The sequence below is a fragment of the Monodelphis domestica genome, chromosome 6, assembly GCF_027887165.1.
Source record: "Monodelphis domestica isolate mMonDom1 chromosome 6, mMonDom1.pri, whole genome shotgun sequence".
NCBI classification, from domain to species: Eukaryota; Metazoa; Chordata; class Mammalia; order Didelphimorphia; family Didelphidae; genus Monodelphis; species Monodelphis domestica.
This window is the reverse complement of record NC_077232.1, coordinates 128,203,694-128,210,957: the sequence shown is the minus strand read 5'-3', so window position 1 is coordinate 128,210,957 and position 7,264 is coordinate 128,203,694. Positions and strand designations below refer to the sequence as shown.

At 39.7% G+C, this 7,264-nt stretch overlaps 1 long non-coding RNA gene across 1 annotated transcript; it reads left to right on the top strand.

Moving 5' to 3' along the window:
• Window positions 1–789: 789 nt before the first annotated feature.
• LOC130455051 (uncharacterized) lies at window positions 790–6,619 on the top strand. Its single transcript, XR_008912860.1, has 2 exons — window positions 790–950; window positions 5,778–6,619. It is a non-coding gene; the product is annotated as an uncharacterized LOC130455051 (long non-coding RNA).
• The last annotated feature ends 645 nt before the right edge of the window (window positions 6,620–7,264 follow it).

Sequence of the window (7,264 nt, the reverse complement as noted above, 5' to 3'; positions counted from 1 at the left end):
GGAGAAGAATGACCTCAGATTTTGTTACCTCAAAGAGAAATTCCAGCACATGGAGCGTTTTCATTTGGCATCAATTCAGGGATAGAGAGAATGTACATCCTGAAAATGCACAGGAGTTCAAGGGATCTGAAGAAGACTGTAAGCAAAAAATAGTGGCCAATGTGAGTAAAATGTCCATTTGAGCATGGTTGTGGTGATGAAACGAGCAGTTCAAGGGAAGGAAGAATGTTGCTTTTAGATGCTCAGCATCGCATTCTCCTCCACAAGGGGACTCTTGCTGGAACCAAAGAAGGAGAGGACAGACAGAAATGTGGAGTTGTCCCGGGAATCACGGTCGCATGTGACGGGAAACACAAGCGACTCAGACAAGCATGATGAAATGGGGCCGAAACCCACGGTTCAGTCTTCCGCCTCCAATTCCGAACCCCCTGACAGGTGCCTTATCCCCGCTTAAGCACACCACCCCCACCTCTGGCTCTTTTCAAGCTCGACACCCCCCTTCAAAGAGGCCCACAGGCGGGCGGATACAGCCGTCGTCTTCCCGCAGAGGGCCACCAGAAGCCGGCCAGCCGGGGAAGCCGGCCGGGAAGCAGCAGCCGTGGCGGCACACGGGGGAGAAGTCACGGGGGAGAGCGCAGCAGGCGCGGACGTGGAGAGGGGGAGGTAGGGAGGTGGCCAGTGCGGCGGGGGACGGGAGCGAGAGGGGCAGTGGGGCAGTGGCAGGAGGAACTCGAGAGCCGAGGCGGGCCACTGGAGGGACCGGCCGGAGAGGGGAGAACACTGGGGGAGAGAGGACAGACTGGCTGGGGAAGAGACGTACATGCAGAAGAGAGACGCAAGACTCTGGGGGTTAGAGACGCGGAAGGGTAGGTGTGGCGGGGCAAAGATCTCCCTTTTCAGCTCCTGGAGGTCTCAAGCCGAGACACCGGTCCGCTACGGTCTTTCCGCAGGTCAGTTCTTTGGCGTTCATTTAGAGTTTGGGGTTTTTTTTAGGGTTTATTAATTTGTTTGTTTGCTTGTTTGTTTACGGCGTGTATTTCTGTTTATTTATATAGAGAGAGACAAAGTAAAAACTTTACATTTTAAGGAGAGGACAGTGAGAGCTTCACAATTTCACTGTGAACAGTAGTCTCAACTCCACAAAAGTTAGAAAGTACCCATCTAAATCTGCATTCTTTATTTCTTGTTTTAGTTTTTCAAAAGCAGGTTTGCCTTTCAGGGAGTACAAATTAAATTAACATGGTGGCTAAACTAAGTAAATAAACTAAACTAAAAGTTAGCTGGCTCAGTGGATTGAGAAGCAGTCCAAGAAACGGGAGATCCTGGGTTCAAATGTGGTCTCAGACATTTCCTATCTCTCTGACCCGGGTAAGTCATTTAGCCCCCATTGACTAGCCCTTACTGCTCTTCAGCTTTGGAACTAATACACAGTATTGATTCTAAGAAAGAAGATCAGGATTCAAAAAAATTAAGCTAACAGTAACTCAGATACTTGTCTTAAATCTTCAGATTTTTTTTTCCGATGCTATCTACAGATGATTATAAGAGTAAAGTCAATGTAGGCAAAATGAAATTTTGAGCAGAATCAATAAAAATGGCAAAAGGGAATTTGAATATGACAAGTTTTCCTCTTATTTTTCTAAGGAAAGTACTTAAGTCAGTCCTGTGTTCAACCTCAGGAGAATTTCAAATGCTGCCAAAACAGAAAAAATGAAAAAGCTAAAGGCTGACTAGAGTAATGTTTTGTCTTAAAAACCAATTATGATAAAGATATCTGTGCTTCATGCTAAGAATGTGTTCTAATTTGTAACAGCAATATTGGCCATCTTCACTTCCCACAACCTCTTCTTAATTTTCTTTTGCCTTGGAGACCAACTCAAGTTGACCCATTAAAACTGTCATCCTGGAATAAAGAGTCAGTGACATGAGAACCACATTTCCTGGCACACTCAAGAAATTACTGTTTAAAGAGGCTTACCAGCTGCTGGAGGATTCAGATTCTTGGTGGCATTAAAATGCAGGACTACCAAAGTCATGGATAAAAATGAAGGTCCCTTGAAGTAGAGGAACTTTCTTCCAGAAGGCATCCTTCCCACACACATAGGGTGCTCACCAAAAATATAACTGATGCATGTTTTAAAAAGGGAAAATATGTGTAAATATCAGCCGTGGCTTAATAGAGGATCCACTCTAAAACGGCTGAGTGAGTTTGAGCCTCTGGCAGCAGAAACCAGCTCAAAGTAAGCAAAGAGATGAGGAAGTTGCTAAACTTAAGTCTTCTTCCTGTAGAAGCCCCTCACTCTTCTCACCAGCTCTTGTTAGACTGCTACAGGCTCATGGGACTCTCTTCTCCACTTCAGAGAGGTGGAGGGAGGTTCTACACAGGGGTGGAGGGAGGTCCTAAACAGGGGTGGAGGGAGGTCCTACACAAAGAGTTCCTGGCACTGAGGAGACCTCAAGCCCATTTATAAAAGGCATGTGATTTATTCAGGCTACTCAAAACAGGCTAGCTGATTTCTTATGCCATGTTATGCCATGCATTTTGTGAGTGTTAAAACATGGAAGTGGCCATTTGCCAAGGACCCAGAGTATCCAGTGACTTCAGGATGTCATGGGGGCTGGCTTTATATGGATTTCACCGAGATTCCAAGGACAATCTAAGGGTACAAGAGGCAACAAGGGTGAAAGTGGGAGACACTCCTCTGGACTCCCCACCTTGCCTCACAAAACTGATCTCCTCCCCCTCGGAGCGCCCTAAAGACTCTGTTTAAGCAGAGTCCTCACCCCAACTCATTGCCATCCATGTCTTCCTTTGCCACCAGACTGCTGTCTCCTGGACTGCTCCTTCATTTCCCCACCTCCTCCACTAAAGATGCCTTTTAGCTGTTATCTTCCCCAGTAGAAGGGAACCTGCTTGACAGTAGGGACTCCATGCTTCTCTTAGGATTCCCAAACCTTAGTGTAATGTCTGGTACTTAGTAAATACTTTTCAAAAAAATAATTTAAAAATTATTTTACAGAATGAAAAAACTCATACTCAATAAATAAAATTAAGCATTTTATTGATAATTTAGTGCCAGATGTCCAATAGAAAGATTGAGGACAAAGTAAAAATTTAGCTGTACACAGCCTTTTCCTGTTAAATGCTTCTGATAAAATAGAATAAGAAAGCTCAAAGCAAAGGTCGGGTCCAGAAATCCAATCTAAATCCTCTTCTTTAAAATTTCTTACAATCCTCCAAGATTCTTTCCTTCCATTTACATGATTGTAGTCAGTTTATACACTTTTTTTTGGTATTTCTTTATATAGTAATATTTATTTTTATGATATTGTCATTATCTCCTTTTATATTTAAATATATTATTTATTATTGTATTTTTTTATTCCAATGAGCATTTTCAAGTTTCTCGGTTAGCAATTGTATATTCCTTTTCCTTTACAAGGCTGGAGACATGATTATCCATATTGATTTGTTCATTTGGAACCGCCCAGTAATATGCCCTTATTTTATTTTTCATATAATTTCCTTAACCATTCTCCAATCCATGGACCAATCCTTTGTCAAGCAGAGATGTTTAACAATGGAGGCAACCGCATCACGTTACTCTCACTAAAGATATTGTTTCTTCTTTCTTTTACATGCCTGGTAATAAATTCCTGGTAGCACATAATATGCTCTTAGTATTGTACTTCATAGATTAGTAAAATGACTAAATGACAGAAGGTCTAGGCAGGATTTTGTCATCAATATAAACTGAGGTTCCTTTATCCTCTTCACTTTGAGGTAGGTTGGAGTCGTTCCCAGACTGCCTACAAAAAGAACTTGTAGTGTTATGGGAAAGCACCAAAGAGAAATGCTGAGGCTAAACATTGGCTGAGACTGGACAACCATTATCTGGTTATCCTGAGCATGGTGGGAGAGACTGAAAAACTGTTCTGCACCGCATCTGAAAGCTGGGCTGAACCACTCCTCTGAGAGCCCAGGGCAGGGAGCAGGGACACTGGTCTGTACTCACCTTCTAGCTCTGAGCTCCCAGCCATCAGTCTCCACTTCCTTCCTGGGACTCCACTTTTAGACTTTTGATCAAACTTTTTACAGACCAGGATAAGGATGTGTAACAAAAATACTGTTTGAAACATTCTAATGCAAATACTAACAACATGGCAATGGGTTCAAATCAAAAACAGAAAAACAAAAGGCTGGGGGGGGAGGGGAGGAAAAGAAAATGATCTTTGTCTCTAATGAATAATGCTTGGAAATGATCAAATAAAATATTATTTTAAAAAATACTGTTTGAACCTAAAACATGAAACTGAAACTTATGAAGTTTTGTAAAATACAGGAAATGACTGGAAACTGTGAATAACAGTTTTCCCCAGCTAGACAATGATCTAAAAACTATCCAAAAGGACTCATAACTTAACAATGTCATGTGGTTCCAGAGAAAAACAACTGTGAAATGTTGAAATCCAGATCAAAGCAAACCTTTTTCCTTTTTTTCCTCAATTTTTAAAAATTTTAGATTCCTTCCACAAAGTGATTAATATGGGAAAATGTGATTGCACATGTGAAATCAATAAAAGATTGTCTATCATCTCAAAATGGGTGGGAGGTGGAGGGATGAGAAGGGAGAGAATTCCAGACTCAATTATTATTTGAAAAACATGGGAAATTGTTACATGTAATTGGAGAAAAGTAAAATAAAAGTTAATTAGAAATGTTTGAAAAAATTAATAGAAAACATTCATGATTTTTGTGAGTCCAAGGTATGTATCTGTTTAGGGATCCTAGTAAGGTTTCATTTTGATTCAGTTCAATGAAGTTTCACTAGAGAAGAATGACCTCAGATCTTGTTTACCTCAAAGAGAAATTCCACCCCTTGAAAGGAGTGTTTATTTTGGGATCAATTCAGGTATATATATATATATATATATATATATATATATATATATATATATATGAATTAGCATCTCATTCTCTTCCATAAAGGAAAGTGAAAAGCTTGAATTTAACACTTGAATTTTGTAATTTAATTTTTAATTTTGAGAATTTACCGTTAAAATGGTTTTGTACTGGACTTTACTACTAGTAGCAATACAATTATCTAGGACTTTCCCTAGGGACTTAGGAGAAAGAATGCTATCCACATCAAGAGAAAGAACTGTGAGAATAGAAATGCAGAAGAAAAATATATGAATTATCACCCATCACTTGTTTATAGGGGTTAATGATTTGGGGTTTTGGTTTTAAAAGATTGCTCTATTGCAAAAATGAATAATATAGAAATAGATATCAAGTGATAACATTTGTATAACCCAGTAGAATTGCTTGTTGGCTCTGGGAGAGGGGAGAGAAAAGGGGAAGGAAAGAAAATGAATCATATGAACATGGAAAAATACTTTAAAATATAAATACTAATTAATTAATTAAATAAATAGAATGGTTTTGAAACAAAAATTGTCATCTGGCAATGGGGATCTGATATATGTCCAAGAAGGTATTTTTAAAAATGTTGTTTTAAGTTCCATAAAAGGACACAGTTAGAATCTTTATTAGTATTGAACAAGGTTGTGTTTTTTTTTTTAACTATTATTCTAAGCACAAATATCAAACCATTTTTAAGTTCCTTAAAACATTCAATCAGTCCAAATTACTGAAAGATTACTGTGGCTAACAGCTTAATTGGTCCTATTTATACTTATGAGCATATAACTGATGATTCCATCAGTTTATATTTGAGAATTTATTGATAGATTTCTCATGTTTTCTTTTCCAGGAATGAAACCCTGTGAGAACCTGTCTATTGTAATAGAGACTTCTACAAAAGAAGACAAAGGTCACTGAGGTCCACCTTAGACCCCCAAGACTTGAAGGACATGATAGACTGTGGGAAATGGGGAAGCTTTCTCAATTGATGTTGCTAAGGTGAAGTGTCTTTCTTCTGGCTCCCTGTCTCTGCTGATCTCTGCTGATCCAGAATGCCCCCAGAAGCCAATTCGCAATACATGAGCCTTAGTCTCCCTTCTACCATTGGTAATCAAGGTTCCACTCACAAGTCCTCTGGGAAACATCACCCTCCTTCCTTGTGATGGTCATTTTTCCTTGTGATAGTCCATGGCAGAATCACTATGACCAGAAAACTGGATCACCCTCCATAGGATTCGTAGGTTAGTCCTAGATTGAACAAATAACCTTCAAATACCCATTGATCACCCCAGATAGGATTTGTAGATATAATCAAAATCCTAAGTCATACCCTTGGTGTCTTCTTAATTTCTCTCATTGTGGCTAGATCCTGCTCGAGGAGGAATCTAGCCTATGACTCGCATCCTCTTACCCTATCCTTCATATAGGATAATCAGTTGTTCTTCCTTTCCTATTCTCATCTAAAGACTCCAGATTCTTTAGTTCCACAGATATTCCATTCTTGGGGGTTTTCCTGGAGACAATGTTCCCAGAGTTTGAGAGCTGGGTGGCTTTTTGTGGTGGTCAGCCAGAAGAGCATTGCCTCCCTTGACCTGATTAAAGACCTTGGGACATGAAAATCAAAGTCCACAACACAGCACGCATGCACGCGCTCTAATACTCATTAAAAATGGAACATTAAAAATGGAAAAATGATTCATTTCTGTATGAAGATAAAAAAAAAAGATAAATATCAGCTTTGGCTTAATAGAGGATTCACTTTAAGATGACTGAGGGAGTTTGTGCCTTGGATAGTTCTGGCAGCAGAAACCAGCTTCCAAGAGACTAGAAAGTTGCTGTGCTAAGTCTTCATCCTATAGAAGACAAGCTCATGGAGTTTCTCTACTGCATTGCAGGGGTGGAGGAGGTTCCACATCACAAGTGTCTTGCATTGATGAAATCCTAACCCCAAATATGGACATATATATATATATAAAAGGCATGTTATTTATTCTGGCTGCCAAAGACATGTTTGCTTATTTCTTATACTGAGTCATACAATAGATTTTGTGAGTGCTAAAACATGGAAGTGGCTATTTCCAAGGAACCCAGAGGATCGTTGGGCCTGAGTTTATATGGGTTTCACCAGGGATCCAAGGACAATCTAAGGTAAGTGGGATGAAATAAAGTGACCACCCACCCAAATTGAAATTATAAACCTGGAGTCAAAGTATAAGTAGAAGATAGTATAAGAAGCGATTTTTATTCTTTCTCATGAGAAAGAGGGTCATTGCCCTAATGGCAATGCCCAAAGCACGAGTGCAAATACAAGCATTTTATAGATTCCTGATGCAAGAC